This window comes from Oratosquilla oratoria, chromosome 9 (assembly GCF_046742065.1).
Source record: "Oratosquilla oratoria isolate Oo_2021 chromosome 9, ASM4674206v1, whole genome shotgun sequence".
NCBI lineage: Eukaryota > Metazoa > Arthropoda > Malacostraca > Stomatopoda > Squillidae > Oratosquilla > Oratosquilla oratoria.
In genome coordinates this window covers 75,196,656-75,217,283 of record NC_134785.1, presented here as the reverse complement: position 1 = coordinate 75,217,283, position 20,628 = coordinate 75,196,656, and the positions used below count along the sequence as shown (strand labels likewise).

Genomic DNA, 20,628 nt, shown 5'->3' with positions numbered 1-20,628 from the left:
AGACGCCAAGACACGAAAAGACGAAGACACAAAGACGACAAGACACAAAGATACCAAGACACGAAGACACGAAAGACGCCAAGATAGAAAGACGCAAAGACACATAGACGCAAAGACACGAAGACACAAAGACACGAAGACACAAAGACGACATGACACAAAAACAGAAAGACGCCAAGACATGAAGACAAAAAGATGCCAAGACAGAAAGACACCAAGACACGAAGACGCCAAGATACAAAGACGCTAAGACACAATGATGCCAAGACACAAAGATACAAAGACGCGAAGACACAAAGAAGCCAAGACAGAAAGACGCCAAGACACGAAGACACGAAGGCACAGACTCCAAGACAAAAAGACGTCAAGACACGAAGACACAAAGACGCCAAGACACAAACACATGAAGACACCCAGACACGAAGACACAGACTCAAAGACATAAAGACGCCAAAACACAAAGATACAAAGACTGAGACACAAAGTCACAAAAACACAAAAAAATACACAGACACAAACACACACACAGACACACAGACACACACACACGCACACACATACACACGCACACACACTCAACTTGAAATTGTGTTGGCAAAATATTAACTTAAAACATAACCAGGAAGTTAATCACGCCAAGAGATAAGGACCGACATAAAAAAAAGACACAACAAACCGTAAAATAATCCCCACCTACCATAAATCATCCCAACAACTGCAAACTGAAAGGAACGGTTAAACTGAACGAAAAGGAAAGAAAAATTAAGAAAAACAAAAACAAAACGAAAACCTGACGCAGAAATATTTGAAGAATTTGTACACACGGAAAGACTATAAAAATTTAGTCATGGGAGAGTGTCGGAGGAGTGGGTGGAGGAGGAGGAGGAGGAGGAGGAGGAGGACGAGGAGGACGAGGAGGAAGACGAGGACAAGGATGAGGAAAATGGAGGTGCTGGGGGAGGGGGTAATCTTCAGGAAGAAAACGTCTTAGAGAAGTCTTGATCAAGGAGACAACCACGTCGCCTTGCATTTGCATATCTGGAATTAAATTTGACCCACAGAACAAACGAGAAACGAGAGTGGGGCGACATGACGTAGGAGGTGGAAAAGGAGGAGGACACCGAAGGAGATTTTAAAAATTCAAAAGAAAAGGTGATGTGCGAGAGAGAGAGAACTAGAAGTAGGAGGATTAGCAAAACGGAAGAGGTGAAGGAAGATGACAAGGGGTAGGAAGAGGTGGAGGAAGATGAGATGAAGGAAGATAAGGAATAAGAAGAGATGGAGGAAGAAGAGGTGGAAGAAGAGAGGGAGGCGGAGGTGGTGGGTGTAGAAGAAGGGAAAGTAAAGTAGAGGGGAAGGGAGAGGGGAAGGGAGAGGGGAAGGGAGAGGAGGGGAAGGGAGAGGGAAAGGGAGATGCACATAGTGGGAAGTGGATACACTTGGATAGGGGTGAGGATTGAAGCCGGGGGGTTGAGGACTGAGGCTTGGGGGGAGGGGGAGGATCAAGGTGGAAATGAAGACGGGGTGATGGGTGAGTTGGGGTGAAGGGTGGGTTGAAATGAGAGGTGGAATTAGGATTGGGGGAGGGGTGAATACTAGGGGTGAATTGGGGATGAATGTATGGACCAAATGCTTTAAGAAAAAGAACTAGAGAGAGAGAGAGAGAGAGAGAGAGAGAGAGAGAGAGAGAGAGAGAGAGAGAGAGAGAGAGAGAGAGAGAGAGAGAGAGAGAGAGAGAGAGAGAGAGAGAGAGGGAGAGAATGTGGAAGAGAGAACCCGGGAGAGAGAATTAAAAATTGGAGGAATAAAAAATTTGGCAGAAATAAATCTTTCAGACAAACCAACATTCATGCAATTCAAATATGCAAGTCTAGAATACCGCACTGCAGTAAAATGAAAAACATATATATACCATTGTTTAAGCAACAACAGTTATAATTTTTTTTTATATTCAAGACCACAAAATATCAGCGAAACACTAATGAAACACAAAAAAGGCATAACACATACATGACAGTATTGAAAAATATTTTAATTCCATATTCACATGTGCGACAATTCCAAAAGAATTATGAGATATGAGAAAACAATGTTAAAAGACTAAAACGGGACAAGAATATAATTACAAAAGATAATAACAATGAGGACATCCTGCGAGAAGCTTGATCGCATTACAGAAACCTCAAATTCCTTACGAACTCAAAGTCCTTCTTTCGAACTCAAAGTCCACTGAGACCTGTGTCAAGACTCTTTTCCAGAGTCCAGGGGCGCCGTCAAGACACCGCGTTCAACAACTCAAAAACCACAACTTATCCCAAACTCGAAGTCCTTCCCTCCAAATTCGAAATCCATTACGACAAAGTTTAAGATTTCTTTCCAGTCTCCAGCGAGGCTATCAAGAGCCCCAAACCCCAACTTATCCCAAACTCCAAGTTCTTTTCCCAAATTCCAAGTCTTTCCCTCCAACTCTGAAGTCCATTACGACAAAGATGGAGAGGTCTTTGCAGTCTCCAGTGCCGTCAAGACACCGCATTCAACAACCCAAAAACCACAACTTCTATCAAACTCGAAGTCCCACCCTCTCCCGAACTCGACTTTCACAGAGACAAAGATGAAGACTTCTTTCCAGTCCCCAGCGCCGGCAAGACACCGCGTTCAACAACCCATAAAACAACAATTTCAACCGAACTCGAAGACCCTCCTTCCGAAGTCCAAGTCCATTTCGAGATAGGTGATGACTCCTTTTCCCGAACCCGAAATCCTTCATACGAACTCGAAGTCCACAGAAACAAAGATTAAGACTACTTTCCCGTCTCCAGCGCCGTCAAGACACCCGCGTTCATCAGCCCGGTGCCACTTCGGAATAAGAAAGGCCCCAAGTGCCAGCGCCACTTGGGACAACCATAGAAAGGGAACGAATGCCAACCGTACCGGGTGCCTCTGGTAGCTGCTCTTGACACGAGAGGACCCACCGGACCGTGGTGAAAATGGAAGTTTATTCTGAAAGAGAAATTAATGAGAGGACAAGTTGATGAAACGACGGAGCAAGAGGACGGGCTCCACGGCCGAGGACCGATGACGGAAGTCGGCGGAGGATGAAATTGGGGAAGAAAAAGAAAAAAAAAAGAAACGAAACTAAATAGGGTCCAAAGAAAAACAAACGAAGGCGAGTGAATGCGGACGTGAGGGCATCGCACCGAATGTCAATTGCTTCATGGGGTAGATCGGATGGTGTGTGAAAGACAAAATACATTTCAATGAAGGAAATCCATATCCAAAGATGACGTTTCCAAACAGAAGAAAAAATATATACATGTATACACACACACACACACACACACACACACACATATATATATATATATATATATATATATATATATATAATGTATATGTGTGGATGTGTGTGTGTGTGTTAAACATTCTTACCCGTGTATACCATTTGTTTTGTTTATTCTTTGTCTTACGCAAATGCAGATCAAGAATAAGGAACAAATACACAACAGCCTTTTCCAACAAACAAAGAAACAAAAATCAAAATCCGATCACACAAAGATACACAAAAATGTTATTCCGAAATAGTTAAGAACACCCCTACCTCGAAATAGTTAACCCTCACCCCGTACCTAGCCCGAAATATTTAACAAGGACCCCCCACCCCCTATCCCCCACCCCTACCTACCTCGAAATAGTTAACAAGAACTAAACTCCCTCCCCTCTTAACCCCCCCCCCCGCATCCACCCAGATGAAGCTGAGATGTTATTAGTGGGGGCCAATGATGCGAAGGGGGAAGATTTAAATGAAACCAAACAAGGACATAGATAGAGGAAGGGTCCACGAGGGGGGGGGGTGATCCCTCTCCCCCTCCCCTCTCTCCCCCCTCTCCACGTCCCCCACCCCCGAAGCGAACACCAGCTTTCAAATGGGGACCTACATTGAAAGACTTCGAATACTTAATTATCCGAGAGGTAGAAGTTGTTAGTGGGGAGCATGAGGGGTGGGGTGGGGGGTTAGGGGGAAGGGTGTATTAGGGTGAGGGAGGATGCGTAAGGGGTGAAGGGATGAGGGTTACAGGCATCAGGACATTGGGGTCAGATATGAGGAGTCTGAGTTGAGTGAGAGGTGATGAGGATGTGACGAGTTTGTGGTGGTGGAGGAGGAGGAGGAGGAGGAGGAGGAGGAGGAGGAGGAGGAGGAGGAGGAGGAGGAGGACGAAGACAAGGAATGGAATTAGGTTGAGAATAAGAACGAATAGGAAGACAAAAGTGTCCAAAGAACGAGGCCTCCATTCTAGGATTAAGCTCCAAATGGAACAACGTAATTGAACACGTCAGGAAAGAGAAAGAGAGAGAGAAAGAGAGAGAGAGAGAGAGAGAGAGAGAGAGAGAGAGAGAGAGAGAGAGAGAGAGAGAGAGAGGAGAGAGAGAGTGAGAGAGAGAAAGAGAGAAACTACGATGTGGACAAGTGTCAACAATGTCTAAACAGGGTGACATAGATCTGCGTCTACGAAATCGAAGTCTTGACTTGTAAAACTAGTCACTAGAAACTAGAAGCACCCGGACACAGTCTCTAGTAAAGGATTTAATACGAGAATTACAAAAATTAACTAAAAATTAATTCAGATCAGGTGATCTTACAGTATTGCATCTATATATTCCCATTGTACATTGTCATGTATCAAAAATAATTATAGATAATGAATGACAAAATAGATAAATAAATAAATAGGAAAACAAATCTCTGAGTTTCATATTTTGTTTCACTTTCTAACATAATATCTTAAATAAGAGTAGATTAGAGAGGTTAAATTTAAAGTTAAGTAATGTCTTAACATGTTCAAAAACTGCTAGGTTAGGTATTATACAGTGAGAAGAAGTCTGTACTCTTCAATCCCCGTGGCCAAGACTTGTGGGATGCCGAAGATAAAGTAAGGAAAAGAGGGGAGAGTTGAGGGGAGATATTGAGGGGAGGAGCATTCCAAGGATGGTAAAACCTATGAGAGAGGGGACAGCGGCCACACGGAGAGGGAAAGAGGGAGGGACGTGGGATGGGGGAGAGGGGAGGGGGGAGGGGGGGTGAAAGTGATATAAATTTTCATGATGTTGGAATCAGCCGTGGATGAGATGGGCTTGGACCGAGGGAAGGGGAAATGGGAAAGAGGGGAAACAAGGGAAAATGGGAAAGAGGGGGAAAACAAGGGAAAATGGGACTGAAATTGAAAAACAGAAAACGGGAAGAGGGGAGGGGGAGTAGGAGGAGAGGAGGGGAGAAGGAGGGGGGATGGAGAGGAGGTGGAGCAGGATGAGAGCATAATCAAGAACAAGAGGAGAAGAAGAATGAAGAAAAAGGAAGAGGAGTAGTAGAAGGAGGAAGACGAGGAGGAGGACAAGGAAAAGTACTAGGAAGAGGACAAGGAAAAGAAAATGAGATAGAGACAAAGGAAGAGGAATAAAAGGGAGCTGGTGAAGGGAAGGGAGAAGGGGAGGGGAGGGAAGGGGAGGGAGAAGATGAGGGAAGAGGAGGGGAAGAGGGAAGAGGAGGAGATGAGGAAGGAGGAATAGGAGGCAGAGCAAGAGGAAGAGATGGTGGTGGAGGAGGAACAGAAACAGAGAGAGAAAGAAGAGGAGTAGGGGAAGGAGGAGGAGGAGGTGGTGGAGGAGGAGGAGGAGGTGGAGGAGGAGGTGGAGGAAGAGTAGGAGGAGGTAGAGGAAACGAAAAGTATGACGAGTATAATTCCAGTCCTTAAAAATATAAATAAAAATTACTTTGCAATCCATTAGCCACAGAAGCAGAAGACGTAGTGGAAACCCCGAGAACACAAGAAAGAAGAAAAAAAAACAAAAGAAAGAAAGAAAGAAGAAAGAACAAAAAAGAAAGTAAAGCTAACAGGAGAGAAATAGAGGATGGAAATATATAAATAACTACTTAAATAAATTAATGAATAATTCATTATGGAAGAAAATGGACAGACAAAGCTTCTATATATGAATCTATTAAAGGTCACATGGATAGAAAACGGACTGAGGGGAAGTAGATGGGGGGAGAATTATGGTGATCGGAGCAGGGAGAGAGGAGAGAGAAGATGAGGAGAGAGAGGGGAGAGGAGAGAGGAGGTAATGGATAGAGAGGGGAGAGGGAATAGGGGGATGGGAGAGTGGGAAGGGAAGGTAGAGGGAGGAGGAAGAGGGAAGGGAGGTGGAGGGGAGGGAAGAGGAACGAAGGAGGGGAGGAGAGGGAAAAGGTGGAGGGAAGAGGCGGAAAGGGAAGGGGAGCGAGAAGAGGAACGAGAGAAGAGAGGGGAGGGAAAAGGTGGAAGGGGAAGGGGAGGGGGAAGAGGGAAGAAGGAAGGGGAAGGGGAGGGGAAGAGGGAAGAAGGAAGGGGAAGGGGAGGGGGAAGAGGGAAGAAGGAAGGGGAAGAGCGAGTGGGAAGACATAGATGAGTAGGGGGTGGAGAAGGTGGAGGTACAAAGTGGAGAGGGGAAGGGGAGGGGGAAGGGGCAGGGGGGCAGGGGAAGTAGCTATCATATACTCTATGCTCTCCTTCCCTCTTCACAACAAGTAGAAGGACAGAAAGCAACTGGGGAGACAATAATGGAAGCGGAGAGAAAAGAGGGAGAGAGAGGGAGAGAGAGGAGGGGAGAGAGAGAAAGAGAATGAAAGTGAGAGACAGGGGAGAGAGAGGGGGGAGGAGACAGAGTAAAAAAGAGAGAGAGAGAGAGAGAGAGAGAGAGAGAGAGAGAGAGAGAGAGAGAGGGAGAGAGGGAGAGAGAGAAAGAGAGAGAGAGAGAAGGGGAGAGAGAGGGAAAATGAAGGAAGCCTTAGCTCAGAGGACTCGGTGAAGTCGGTTTTCGAAAAGTTTCCGAACTCATTACGAAATCCAAAAGACAAAAAGAGAAGATGAGTCCATAGGGGGAGGAGGAGGAAGAGGAGGAAGAGGAGGAGGAAGAGGTGGAGGAGGAAGAGGAGAGGAGGGGAGGAAGAGGTGGATGAGGAAGAGGAAAGGAAGAGGAAGAGGAAGAGGTGGAAAAGGAAGAGGAGGAGGAGGAAGCGGAAGAAAAAGAGGAGGTGGAGGAAAAGGAAAAGGAAGAGGAGGAGGGGTGGAGGAGGAGGAGGAGGAAGAGAAGGAAGAGGAGGAGGAGGAGGAAGCGGAAGAAAAAGAGGAGGTGGAGGAAGAGGAAAAGGAAGAGGAGGAGGGGTGGAGGAGGAGGAGGAGGAAGATGAGGAAGAAGAATAACAGAAGAGGAATGAGGAAGAGAGGAAGAGGAAGGATGGAAGGAGGTAGAGTTGTGAGAGTGTCCGGGAGTGTGCATGGGAACTAAGCTGGGAGTGGTGTGGAGTGTCATGCCAAAGACTTCCATTGTGAGGAGGAATGAAGGAACACGACAAGAACAAGGGAGGCCAAAGATGAGGATTATAGAAAGGAAGACGAAGAGAAAAAATAAGAAAAATATGTATATACAGAGAAAAAGAAGAAAATATATATAGAGAAAGAAAGAAGGAGGGATGAAGGGAGGGAGGGGATAGATAGATAGAGAGAGAGAGAGAGAGAGAGAGAGAGAGAGAGAGAGAGAGAGGGACTGAGAGAGAAAAGAGAGAGAGAGAGAGAGAGAGAGAGAGAGAGAGAGAGAGAGAGAGAGAGAGTTCCATGCCAAAGACTTCCATTGTGAGGAGGAATGAAGGAACACGACAAGAACAAGGGAGGCCAAAGATGAGGATTATAGAAAGGAAGACGAAGAAAAAAGACAAATAAAGAGAATATATATACAGATGAAAAGAAGAAAATATATGTGGAGAAAGAAAGAGGGAGGGATGAAGGGAGTGAGGGAAGGGAGAGAGAGAGAGAGAGAGAGAGAGAGAGAGAGAGAGAGAGAGAGAGAGAGAGAGAGAGAGAGGGGGGGGGGCAGGGAAAGCACAAGGAGGGGAAATGGTGAAGAGCATCAGTAAAGAAAACAAGGCGGGGAAAGAAAACGAGGTGGGGGGGTAGAGGAAAAATGCAGCGACGAAAAAACAAAACAACAACAACAAGAGAGGTCGAATGAATAGGGTCCAAAAGAAGAAGAGGAGGAGGGGGGAAGGGGGTGGGGGAGGAGAAAATAAAGAGAAAGAGAGAAGTGTCAGAGAGAAGGGGAGGGGGAGGGGGGAGAGGAAGGGGGAAGGAAGGAAACAACACCGTGATGTGGATTTCTTTGTGTGTGGGAAGCGTATGGATGTGGGGTGGGGGGAGGATATGTGTGTGGGGGGGGCATATGGGTGTGGGGGGGTTGAGTGTGTGTGGGGGAGAATAAACATTATAAAGAGAGAGAGGTCGCAAATATGAAAGAAAGAGGAGGATTAAGAGGAGGAAAAGATGGAGAAGGGTTAAGAAGAGGAGGTAGAAAGAGTAAAAAGAAAGAAGAGTATGGAGGACGGGGACGAGAACGAAGATGGAGAGGAAGAAGAAGAAGAAGAAGAAGACGAGGAGGAAGAGGAAGAGGAGGAGGAAGAGGAGGAGAAAGAGGAGGAGAAGGAGGAAGAGTAGGACGAAGACGAGAACGAGGATGCAGAGGAAGAAGAGGAGGAAGACGAAGAAAAAGGAGGAGGAGGAGGAGAAGGACGGTGAGAAGAAGGAAGAGTAGGACGAAGACGAGAACGACGATGGAGAGGAAGAAGAGGAGGAGGAGAAAGACAAGAACGAGAGAGAGGAGGAAGAAGAGGAAGACGAAGACGAGAATGAGGATGGAGAGGAGGAGAAGAAGGACGTGGGCGAGAAGGAGGAGGAAGAGGAAAAGGTGAAGGACGAGGAGGAGAAGAAGGACGAGGAGGAGACGAAGGACGAGGGCGAGGACGAGGAGGAGACGAAGGACGAGGGCGAGGATGAGGAGGAGACGAAGGACGAGGGCGAGGACGAGGAGGAGACGAAGGACGAGGAGGAGAAGAGGAGAAGAAGGACGAGGACGAGGAGGAGACGAAGGACGAGGGCGAGGAGGAGAAGGACGAGGGCGAGGACGAGGAGGAGAGGAAGGACGAGGAGGAGGAGAAGGAGAAGGAGAAGGACGAGGAGGAGAAGAAGGACGAAACGGGGAAGAGGAGGAGGAGGAGAACCAAAAGCCGTTTGGGAAAATGTTTTGTGGGCTAAGAAGCTGAAGGACTGGAGGTGTGCAATCGAGACGCGGGCACCAGAGAGAGGAGATCGAGATCGAGATCGCGAGATCGAGAGGAGAACGAGGTCAAAGGGAGACAGGACGCAATATCCGAGAGACGAAGGCGATGCCTTATGGATGAGGAGGACGTTATGGCGGCTGGCAGATGTTGCTTGGAGAGGAGGAGGAAGAAGAGAAGAGTGAGGAAGAAGGAAAAGGAAGAGGAGGAAGAACAAGAATGGGAGGAAGAGGAGGAAGAGGAGGAGGAGGAGATAGAAAAGATTGTGATGGTGTTGGTGGTAGTGGTGATAGTGGTGTCGGTGGTTTTGGAACATAGGTATAAGGATGAAAAGGAGGATGAGGCGGAAGAAAAGAAGAAAGGAGGAAGTAAAGGAGGAGGAGGTGAAGAGGATGAAGAGGAGGAGTAAGAACAGAAGGAAGAAGGGAAGGAAAAGGAGGGAAAGGAAAAGGAGGAAAAGACAGAGAAGGAAAAGAAGAGGAAGAGGAGATGGAAGAGGTGGCAGACAAAAACACAAAGGAACACAAAGGAAGAACAAACAAGAGCAGGCCTACTGGCCCGAACGAGGCTGTTTGTGTTTACTATATTAAACTACAGTTAAGAAAACAGGGCAACTAGGCAATAGAAGATGAGCTAACACTACTGTTACCACTATCCTATTCAATTACAATTAAATGCCGGGCTGTCAGATCTTTTATTGCAAAGGATATTTTATTTGCGGATTTGAGTCCAAATATCTATCTAGGCGGTTTTAAATGTTGTTATTGTGTTACTTTCAATGACAGTGGAAGGTAACGAATTCCACACATTAACAACCCGGTAAAAGAAGTGCTTACTTTCATTCGAAGAAAAATCTTTTACCAATTACTTTACAACCGTGATGTCTTCTCGTATTTGATTGGCCTAATAAGAAGTAATCTTCGACATTGATATTGTCAAAGCCTTTGAACATTTTAAAAACCTCGATTAAATCTCCTCGCATTCTCCTTTTTGAAAGTTAGAATAGATTTAGATTTTTAAGTCTTTCTTCATATGGCAGATTTCTCAGCCTTGGTATAATTTTAGCCATTCTCCGTTGCACTCTTTCTAGTTTACTAATATCTTTCTGGTAGGATGGGGACCAAAATTGTACATAGTACTCGAGATGGGGACGGACTTAGGAATTATAAAGGTTTAGCAATATTTTTTCTGATTTATTTTTGAAGACTCTTCCGATAAAGCCAACCAATTTATTTGCTGTTTTAACTTGTGAGCGATGTTGATTTGGCTTCAAGTCGTTTGATATCAAAACTCCTAGGTCTTTTTCTTTACTTATTGAATCCAGTATTTCGCCATTCAGTTGGTATTGGATGTGATCATTGTTACTTCCAATGTGCATGACTTTACATTTGTTAACGTTAAGTTTCATTTACCACTTGCTTGCCCAGCTTGATATTCTGTCTAGATCGGATTGCAGAGTTTCTCTCTCTTTGGTGGTTGTTACCTTCCCTTTAATTTTTGTGTCAACAGCAAATTTTGATATTTTGCAGAGGAGGCCGTCGTCTAGATCCTTTACATATATTATGAACAAACCGGGTCCCAAAACTGATCCTTGCGGTACGCCACTTTTAACGTCGAGCCAGGTAGATGAGGCCCCGTTAATTACAACTCTCTGTTTTCGCTCAGTTATGGATACTACCAGAAATACTGTGAGTTTTTAATTTGTCGAGCAATCGTTTATGGGGGAACTTTATCGAATGCCTTCTCAAAATCTAGATAGATTATATCAATAGATCTACATTCTTCGTATTTGTTAAAGACGTCATGAAAGAAGTGGAGATAAGTTACACATTAACGTTTGCTACGGAAGCCATGTTGTCAATCTTTCATAATTTCATTTTCTTCTAAAAAGTTCACCACACTGTCGCGAATGATGGTCTCTAGCAGTTTATACACAATCGAAGTCAGGCTAATCGGTCTGCAGTTGCCTGGTTGTGATTTGTCCCCTTTCTTGAATATTGATGTTACGTTAGCACATTTCCAATCTGATGGGACTTTACCAAGTGTTAAAGATTTGTTGAAAAGGATGCACAAGGGTTTACCGATTTGATTTTTGACTTCTCGCAGGATTCTAGGTGAAATTTTGTCAGGTCCCGGGCCTTTATTTATTTTGAACTTATCAATTACTTGTACATCACTTTCGGTAATTATGAGTTGATTTGAAATGTTTTTGGACATTTTATGTTCTGGTGGTTGATACGCTGAGCAATCCTCGTCTGTGAAGATGGATGCAAAATTTTTATTAAGGACTGAGGACATATCATTTCAATCATCCGTATGTTTGTTTACCTTCATCGCTGTATAGTGGTCCAATGCCGCATCTAAGCGTTTTCCTCTTATTCGCATAACTATAGAATTCTTTAGGGTTCGATTTGCTTGCCTCAGCAATATACTCTTCAAGATTTTTTCCTACTACGCTTTATCAGTGTTTTGGTTTCGCGGCGAATTCTGTCTAGTGTTAATTTATCGTCTTGGCTCTTAGTTGATAAATACTTTTTGTACGCAAGGGGAAGAGGAGGAGGGGAGAAGGAGGAGGAGGAGGAGGAGGAGGAGGAGGAGGAGGAGGGAAGAGGAGGGAGGAGGAAGAAGAGGAGGGAGGAGGAGGAGGGAGGAGGAGGAGGGAGGAGGAGGAAGAGGAAGGGAGGAGGGAAGAAGAGGAGGTAGGAGGAGGGAGGAGGAGGAAGAGGAAGGGAGGAGGTGGAGGAGGAGGAGGAGGCAGAGAGGGGAGACAAGGATCTATCTGAGGAAAATTAAATTATGGGGAGATCCAAATGGGGAGATGGGGTCATAGACAAGGAAAAAGAGGCGACGGTGATGTTCCGCCAATATAGACTAAGAATAATGTTGATGACGACGATGATGATGACAGATAAGAAAAGCCTAAAGAGAATCTTTCGTGTCGTTCTCCGAAGGCAACGAGTGAGGTGAAGACCAAAGAGGAGGATCAGGAAGAAGAAAAGGAAAACGAAGAAAAAGAATAGGAAGAAGAGGAAGAAGAGGAAGGAAAGGAAGAAGTGGAAAGAGAGAAGGAAGAGGAAGAAGGGGATGAAGAGGAAGCAGAGGAAGAAGATGAAAAGGAGGATCAGGAAGAAGAAAAGGAAAACGAAGAAAAAGAATAGGAATAAGAGGAAGAAGAGGAAGGAAAGGAAGAAGTGGAAAGAGAGAAGGAAGAGGAAGAAGGGGATGAAGAGGAAGCAGAGGAAGAAGAGGAAAAGGAGGAAGAGGTAGAAGAAGAGGAGGAAGAAGAGGAAGAAGAGAAGGAAGAGGAAGAGGAAGAAGAAAAAGATAACGAAGAAAAAGAATAGGAATAAGAGGAGGAAGAGGAATGAAAGGAAGAAGTGGAAAGAGAGAAGGAAGAGGAAGAAGGGGATGAAGAGGAAGCAGAGGAAGAAGAGGAAAAGGAGGAAGAGGTAGAAGAAGAGGAGGAAGAAGAGGAAGAAGAGAAGGAAGAGGAAGAGGAAGAAGAAAAGGAAAACGAAGAAAAAGAATAGGAAGAAGAGGAAGAAGAGGAATGAAAGGAAGAAGTGGAAAGAGAGAAGGAAGAGGAAGAAGGGGATGAAGAGGAAGCAGAGGAAGAAGAGGAAAAGGAGGAAGAGGTAGAAGAAGAGGAGGAAGAAGAGGAAGAAGAGAAGGAAGAGGAAGAGGAAGAAGAAAAGGAAAACGAAGAAAAAGAATAGGAATAAGAGGAAGAAGAGGAAGGAAAGGAAGAAGTGGAAAGAGAGAAAGAAGAGGAAGAAGGGGATGAAGAGGAAGCAGAGGAAGAAGAGGAAAAGGAGGAAGAGGTAGAAGAAAAGGAGGAAGAAGAGGAAAAAGAGAAGAAAGAGGAAGAGGAAGAAGAAAAAGATAACGAAGAAAAAAGAATAGGATTAAGAGGAAGAAGAGGAATGAAAGGAAGAAGTGGAAAGAGAGAAGGAAGAGGAAGAAGGGGATGAAGAGGAAGCAGAGGAAGAAGAGGAAAAGGAGGAAGAGGTAGAAGAAGAGGAGGAAGAAGAGGAAGAAGAGAAGGAAGAGGAAGAGGAAGAAGAAAAAGATAACGAAGAAAAAGAATAGGAATAAGAGGAGGAAGAGGAATGAAAGGAAGAAGTGGAAAGAGAGAAGGAAGAGGAAGAAGGGGATGAAGAGGAAGCAGAGGAAGAAGAGGAAAAGGAGGAAGAGGTAGAAGAAGAGGAGGAAGAAGAGGAAAAAGAGAAGAAAGAGGAAGAGGAAGAAGAAAAGGAAAACGAAGAAAAAGAATAGGAAGAAGAGGAAGAAGAGGAAGGAAAGGAAGAAGTGGAAAGAGAGAAGGAAGAGGAAGAAGGGGATGAAGAGGAAGCAAAGGAAGAAGAGGAAAAGGAGGAAGAGGTAGAAGAAGAGGAGGAAGAAGAGGAAGAAGAGAAGGAAGAGGAAGAGGAAGAAGAAAAGGAAAAGGAAGAAAAAGAATAGGAATAAGAGGAAGAAGAGGAAGGAAAGGAAGAAGTGGAAAGAGAGAAAGAAGAGGAAGAAGGGGAGGAAGAGGAAGCAGAGGAAGAAGAGGAAAAGGAGGAGGAGGAAGAAGAAGAGGAGGAAGAAGAGGAAAAAGAGAAGAAAGAGGAAGAGGAAGAAGAAAAAGATAACGAGAAAAAGAATAGGAATAAGAGGAAGAAGAGGAAGGAAAGGAAGAAGTGGAAAGAGAGAAAGAAGAGGAAGAAGGGGAGGAAGAGGAAGCAGAGGAAGAAGAGGAAAAGGAGGAGGAGGAAGAAGAGGTAGAAGAAGAAGAAGAAGAAGAGGGAGAAGAGAGGGAAGAGGGAGAGGAAGAAGAAAAGGAAGCAGAGGAAGAAGAGAAAAAAAAAGAGGTAGAAGATAAAGAAGAGGAAGCAGAAGAAGAGGAGGAAGAAGAGGTAGAAGAAATGGAAGAGAGAAAAGAGGAAAAATACTCACAAATATACTCACTAATACATTTTTGGGATGACATCCCAAATATATATATATATTTGTATACACGTATTTACAAATGTATATATGAATATATACACATATAAACATATGCATACATACGTATATACCTATAAACGTATATACAGGGTGTCACATATAGGTACTCACTGTGAGTTTGTGAATACTTTTGTGAATACTTTTTTTTAGGGCACCCTGTATTCATTACGGAAAAATAACATTCCTGAGAAATCACACATGCACCTTAAATGAAAAATAAAAAATGAGAAGATAAAGTAAATAAAAGGGAAGAGGGGAAGGAGAAGAGGAGAAGAAGAATAGGGGAAGAAGAGGGGATGGAGGAGAGAAGAAGAAGAGGGGAAGAAAAGGAGAAGGAGGAGGAGAGAAAGAGACTGAGGGTAAGTAGAGATGAAGAGGGGATAAGGATGCGGGTCGAGAGCAGAGGGGAGCAGAGAGTAAAGGAACAGAGGGGGGGAAGGGAGCAGAGGGTAAGGGGAGCAGAGGACAGAGGAGCAGAAGAGAGAGGAACAGAGAGAAGGGGACTAAAGAGGGGAATGGAGCAGAAGGTGGGAGAGCAGAGGAGAGGGTAGCAGAGAGGAGAGCAGAGAGGAGGAAAGCAGAGGGGAGGGAGCAGAGGGGAGGGGAGCAGAGAGGAGGAGAGCAGAGGGGAGGGAGCAGAGGAGAGTAGAGCAGAAGGGAGGGGAGCAGAAGGGAGGAGAGCAGAGGGGAGGAGAGCAGAGGGGAGTGGAGCAGAGGGGAGGAGAGCAGAGGGGAGGGAGCAGAGGGGAGGGAGCAGAGGGGAGGGGAGCAGAAGGGAGAGGGAACAAAGAGGAAGAGAGCAGATGGGAGGGAGCAGAGGGGAGTGGAGCAGAGGGGAGGAGAGCAGATGGGAAGGAGCAGAGGGGAGGGGAGCAGAGGGGAGTGGAGCAGAGGGGAGTGGAGCAGAGGGAAGAGGAGCAGAGGGGAGGGGGGAGGGGAGGGGAGGTAAAGGGACGAGAAGGGAAGAGAGGGGGGAAAGAGAAGGAAGGGAAGGAGAGGGAAGGAGAGCAGAGGGAAAGGAAGAAGAGGCAAAGGAAGCAAAGGGGAGAGGAGAGGGTAGAGAAGGGGAAGAGTAGAGAGAGAGGAAAGGAATAAAAATGATTAGAGGCGAGAAATAGAGAGAAGTAAAGAGAGTAGTAGTAGAGAGAGAAGAGTAAAGTGGAAGAGAGTAGAGAGAGGATGAGGGGGGCGACGAGTACATGGGAGAGAGTGCGAATGGGCAAATGGGTTTCTTTGGATGATGGGAACGAAATGAAATGAAATGAAATGAAACGAAATGAAATGAAACGAAATTAAACGAAATGAAATTAAATGAAATGAAATGGAATGAAATGAAACGAAATGAAATGAGCCAAGTTTCCACCACATGTTAATGAACCAAAGTGAGTGAGTGAGTGAGTGAGTGAGTGAGTGAGTGAGTGAGGGGGTCACCCTTGCTTGATCGCCAAGACGCCTTCCACGGGGGGTTTTAATTGGTGGAACTGACAAAGCCAAGGGGGAGAAGAGAGGAGAGAGAAAGAGAGGAGAGGAGAGGAAGGGAGAAGAGAGGAGAGAGGAGAGGAGAGAAGAGAGGACAAGAGAGGAAAGAGGAGAGGAGAAGATAGGAGAGAAGAAGAGAGGAGAAGAGAGAAGAAGGGAGAAAAGAGGAGAGGAGAAGAGAGGAGAAGGGAGAAAAGGAGAAGAGAGGAAAAGAGAAGGAAGGAGAACGGAGAACAAGGTGGAAGGCAGGAGAGGAGAGGAGAGTAAAAGAGAGGAGAAGGGAGGAAAAGGGTGGGGAAGAGAGAAGAGAGAAGAGTAGGGAAGGGAGGAGAAGAGAGGAAAAATTAGGAAACGGGAGAAGAGAGTAGAAAAGAGAGGACAGTAGAGAAGAAGAGAGGAGAAGATGTGGGGAAGAGAGAAGAAAGGAGAAGAGAGGTGAGGAGACGAGTGGAAAAGAGAGAAGAAAGGAGAAGAGAGAGAAAGAGAAGAGAAGAGAAGAGTGGAGAAGAGAGAAGAGAAGGGATGAAAACAGAGGAGAAGAGAAGAGAAGGGAGGAAACGGAGAAGAGAGTAGAAGAGAGGAAAAGAGAGGACAGTAGAGGAGAAGATAGGAGAAGGGTGGAGAAGAGAGAAGAAAGGAGAAGGGAGGGGAGGAGACGAGTGGAAAGGAGAGAAGAAAGGAGAAGAGAGAGGAAGAGAAGAGTGGAGAAGAGAGAAGACAGTAGAAGAGAGGAGAGAGGAGAGTAGAGGAGGATAGTGGAGAAGAGAGGAGAGGGGAGGGGAGAAGAATGGAGAAGAGAGAAGAGAGGAGAAGAATGGAGAAGAGAGAAGAGAGGAGAATAGAAGAGAGGAGAAGTGACAAAACATCAGAAGGAACGGTTATAAAGAGATCAACCGATAATTAATATGTCCGACCCACGTCACAAACTCCCCCTTATCGGGAGGCTAGGACGGTGCCCCTTACAAAGGACTTTGTAGCGTGGAATTTAATGAACTATGTCTTTTGTACAACTTCGCCGGTGGCAGGGTTCGAACCATCATCCTCTCGACCTTCGCCGCAAGTAATAACGCCCTAACCCGCTCGGCCAGCAAGCTTCCCGAAAACAAAAGGCGAACAAACGTAAACACAGATATATATATATATATATATATATATATATATATATATATATATATATATATATATATATATGTATGTATATATATATTATATATATATATATATGTATACATATATATATATATATATATATATATATATATATATACATATTGTATTGTATTATCTTGTCTGAAATAACCAGCGCTTCTATCCTTTGGGACAATATCGCACCTGGGAAACAGTCGTAGAGGTAGTGAGACGCAGGAGATACAACCGACGGAGGAGACACAGAGCAATGACAGATTTCTTGTTGCTGAATTGAAGAACAGTTTGAACTTTTCTCTCTCATTTGAAATGCTTCTCGATCTACTACCTCATCATTTCAAGTGAGAGAGAAGTTCAAATTGTACTTTATTTCAACAATAGGAAGTCTGATTTTCCTCGGTGCTATGTCACCTGTGCCGCCTGTGTCACCTGTGCCGCCTGCGATACCTGTGCCACCTGCGTCACCTGTGCCGCCTGCGTCACCTGTGCCGCCTGCGTCGCCTGTGCCGCCTGCGTCGCCTGTGCCGCCTGCGTCACCTGTGCCACCTGCGTCACCTGTGCCGCCTACGTTTCAGTTTGCGCGCAGGTTAAGGAGGGCTAGTAAAAGTATAAAGTGATCAACATTTTGTTCGAAGTTAAGAAAACAACCAAGTAATAAAGAGATCAATAATAGAGAAAAGAGATAAAGAAGAGAGAGAAAAGAAATGGGGGTGTGGGGGGGGCGAAAGAGGAACTGAGAAAGAGAAAGCAAGTAAAGAGAATGTTCGTGCCTGGAATCAATAAGACATTCAAAGCCAAAAACGAAAATGAAAATTTCTTCAAGAAAGAAGGGACATATCGAGGACTTTGATAACGAGAAGAAAACGAGGAAAAGAAAGCGGAGAAGCAAAGAGTGCGGGATTCTTACTGGAAAACAAGAAATGGCGGATAAAAAAAGAATACCAATAACGAGGAGGAGGGAAGAGAACAATTAGAATAAAAAAGGGAATGACGTGAAAGAGACAGACACATATGCACACACACACACACACACACACACACATATATACATGCACTTACACATGCACACACACATGCACTCACACACACATACATATGCACACACACACATACACTCACACACACATATATACACTCACACAGGCACACACACATACACACACACACATACACATACACACACACACACAACCACAAATACATATGAGGTAAAAGTCAACAAAAATATACAAAACAGAAAGTAAAGAAATTGTGAAAACAGACATCAACAAAATAAAACATAGAAATACGATATAATATAAAATTAGAAATATACCATTTTCAGAATACGAGAACTTGGAAAAAGGAAATAGAGGGAGGGTCGTGATAGAAAAAATAAAGAACTGAAAATACGAAAACAGTAAACTGGGAATAGGATTTAAAGAGAAAATAAAAATGATGTCGAGTGAAGACATCGAAGTAAAATAAAATAATTATAAATAGATAAATAGATAAAATCAAACAAGATAAATGCAAGTTAATACAACCAAACAAAAATATAAAAACTAGAGTATAATAAAAAAACAATAATAAATCAAATAAAATGTAACAATAATAACGAGTGACAGTATGTGCCATATATAAGTATATATAACTACCTAAATATATACAAATATGAATAAATAAAATAAATAAGAATATAAATGTATAGATAAATGAATAGATAAGTAAAACGAATAAGATATTAAAGAATATATCCATAAGTAAACAAAACAACTGATTGGTAGACATTAGTCCACGACGCTCAACGCGACAGGTCCGCATTTCAGCAGTCTTCGTATGATTTGTTCCTCTTCTGCATCAGTATTGTAAACAATCTCTGTTCCCTTTACAATCTATCACTCCCTTCATCCCTTAGTTACGATGACCAAACTTCACTTTACTTTACACTACTTTATGTATACACTTCCATCAACTTCCACACTAAGTAACACCTAAGTAACCATACACTTCCTCAACCTTTTTTGGTTTGAAGACTTGTCCTCAAGGGAGATTCAACCTCACCCTCTTCTCCTCTTTTTTTTTTTTTTTTTTTTTTTTTTTTTTTTTTTTTTTTTTTTTTTTTTTTTTTTTTTTTTTTTTTTTTTTTTTTTTTTCTTTTTTTTTTTCCTAGGAGGTAACCCTCAGCGTGCTTCCCCTAGGCATGGTGGCTAACCGCGGCCTGAGAGTACCTTGAAGTAATCATATGGAAAATCATTGTCATCGGAAAAGGCCCTCTGTGCAATTTGGAAACGTTTGCTTATATTCTTCCTCAGCGGCACTCGAGAAGGCCAGAGTGCCGGGGCGGGGCGGAGCCGAGGAGGGGGCGGGGCCGCCTCCGCCGAGTAGCGAGGAGGAGCAGAAGGAAGAGGCAGAGGAAGAGGATGTCGAGGACGAAGAAGGGGAGGAAACGGGTGAGAAGAAAAGAGAAAGGGGAGGAGGAAGGGAAAGGGAAGGAGAGGGGAAGATGAAAGGGAGGGAAGGGGAAGAGGACAGGAAGGGGAGGAAGGAAGAGAGGAAAGGAAGGGGAGGAAGGAAGAGAGGAAAGGAAGGGGTAGGGGAGGAGAAAGTGGAGGGGAAAGTGGAAGGGAAAAGGGAGGGTAATGGAGAGGGGTAAGGGGAGGGGAAAGGGGGAGGGAAAGGGAAGGGCAAGATGAGGAAAAGGGGAAGGGAAAGGGGGAAGTGAAAGGGAAGTAAGGGGAGAGGGAAAAGTAAAGGAGAGGGAGGTAAGGAGAGGGAGAGGGAGAGGGAGGTAAGGGAAGGGAAAGGGAGGTATGGGGAGGGGAAAAGGGAGGGGAAAGGAGAGAGAATAGGGGAGGAAAAGGGGTGGAAAAGGGGAAGGGAAATGAAGAGAGGAAAGGGAAGGGAAAGGGGGAGGGGAAAGGAGGAGGAGAAAGGGAAGGGAAAAGGGGAAGTGAAAGGGAATTAAGGGGAGAGGAAACAGTAAAGGAGAGGGGGTAAGGGGAGGGAAAGGGAAGTATGGGGCAGGGAAAGGGAGATGGGAAAGGAGAGAGAACACGATAGGAAAAGAGGTGCAAAAAGGGAAGGGAAAGGGGGAGGGGAAAGGAAAGGGGAAAAGGGGAGGGTAAAGGGGAATGAAAAGGTGAAGGGAACGGGGAAGGAAAAGGGGAATGGAAAGGGGAAGGGAAAGGGAAAGAGAAAGGGAAAAGGAAAGGGGGAGGGGAAAGGAAAGGGGAAAAGGGGAGGGAGAAGGGGAAGGGAAAGGGGAAGGGAAAAGGGAAGGGAAATGGGAAGGGGAAGGGAAAAGGGAAGGGAAAGGGGAAGGGAAAGGGGAAGGGAAAGGGGAAGGGGAAAGGAAAGGGGAAAAGGGAAGGGAAAAAGGGAAAGGGAAAGGGAAAGGGAAAGAGAAGGGAAAGGGGAAGGTAAAGGGGAAGGAAAGGGGAAGGAAAAGGGGAGGAGAAAGGGAAGGGAAAAAGGGGAAAGGAAAAGGGGGAAGGGAAAGGGGAAGGGGAAGGGAAAGGGGAGGGGGAAAAGGGAAGGGAAAAGGGGAAGGGAAAGGGGAGAGGAAAGGGAAGAGAGAGAGGGAGGGGAAAGAGAGGGGCAAGGGGGGTGGAAATGGCGATAATGAGAGTGGAAAGGGGATAGAAATGGAGGTAAGGAAGGGAGAAATGGGAGGGGAGGGGAAGGAGGGAAGAGAAAAAGGAAGGGAAAAGGGAGGGAAAACGGGGAGGGGGAGGGAAAAGGTAAGAGTAAAGGTGAGGGGGAAGAGGAAAGGGAAGGGGAGGAGAAAGGGGAGGGGAAAGGGGAAAGGAAAGGGGAGGGGGGAAGGGGAAGGGAAAGGGGAGGGGAGGCGTAAGGGAAAAGGGGAAGAGGATATAGAAATGGGCAGGGAATGA

The 20,628-nt window shown here is 45.0% G+C and overlaps 1 pseudogene; it reads right to left on the bottom strand.

The window, feature by feature from the left end:
• Positions 1-246: 246 nt before the first annotated feature.
• Positions 247-20,628, bottom strand: part of LOC143028114 (uncharacterized) — a 43,943-nt pseudogene continuing 23,561 nt past the window's right edge.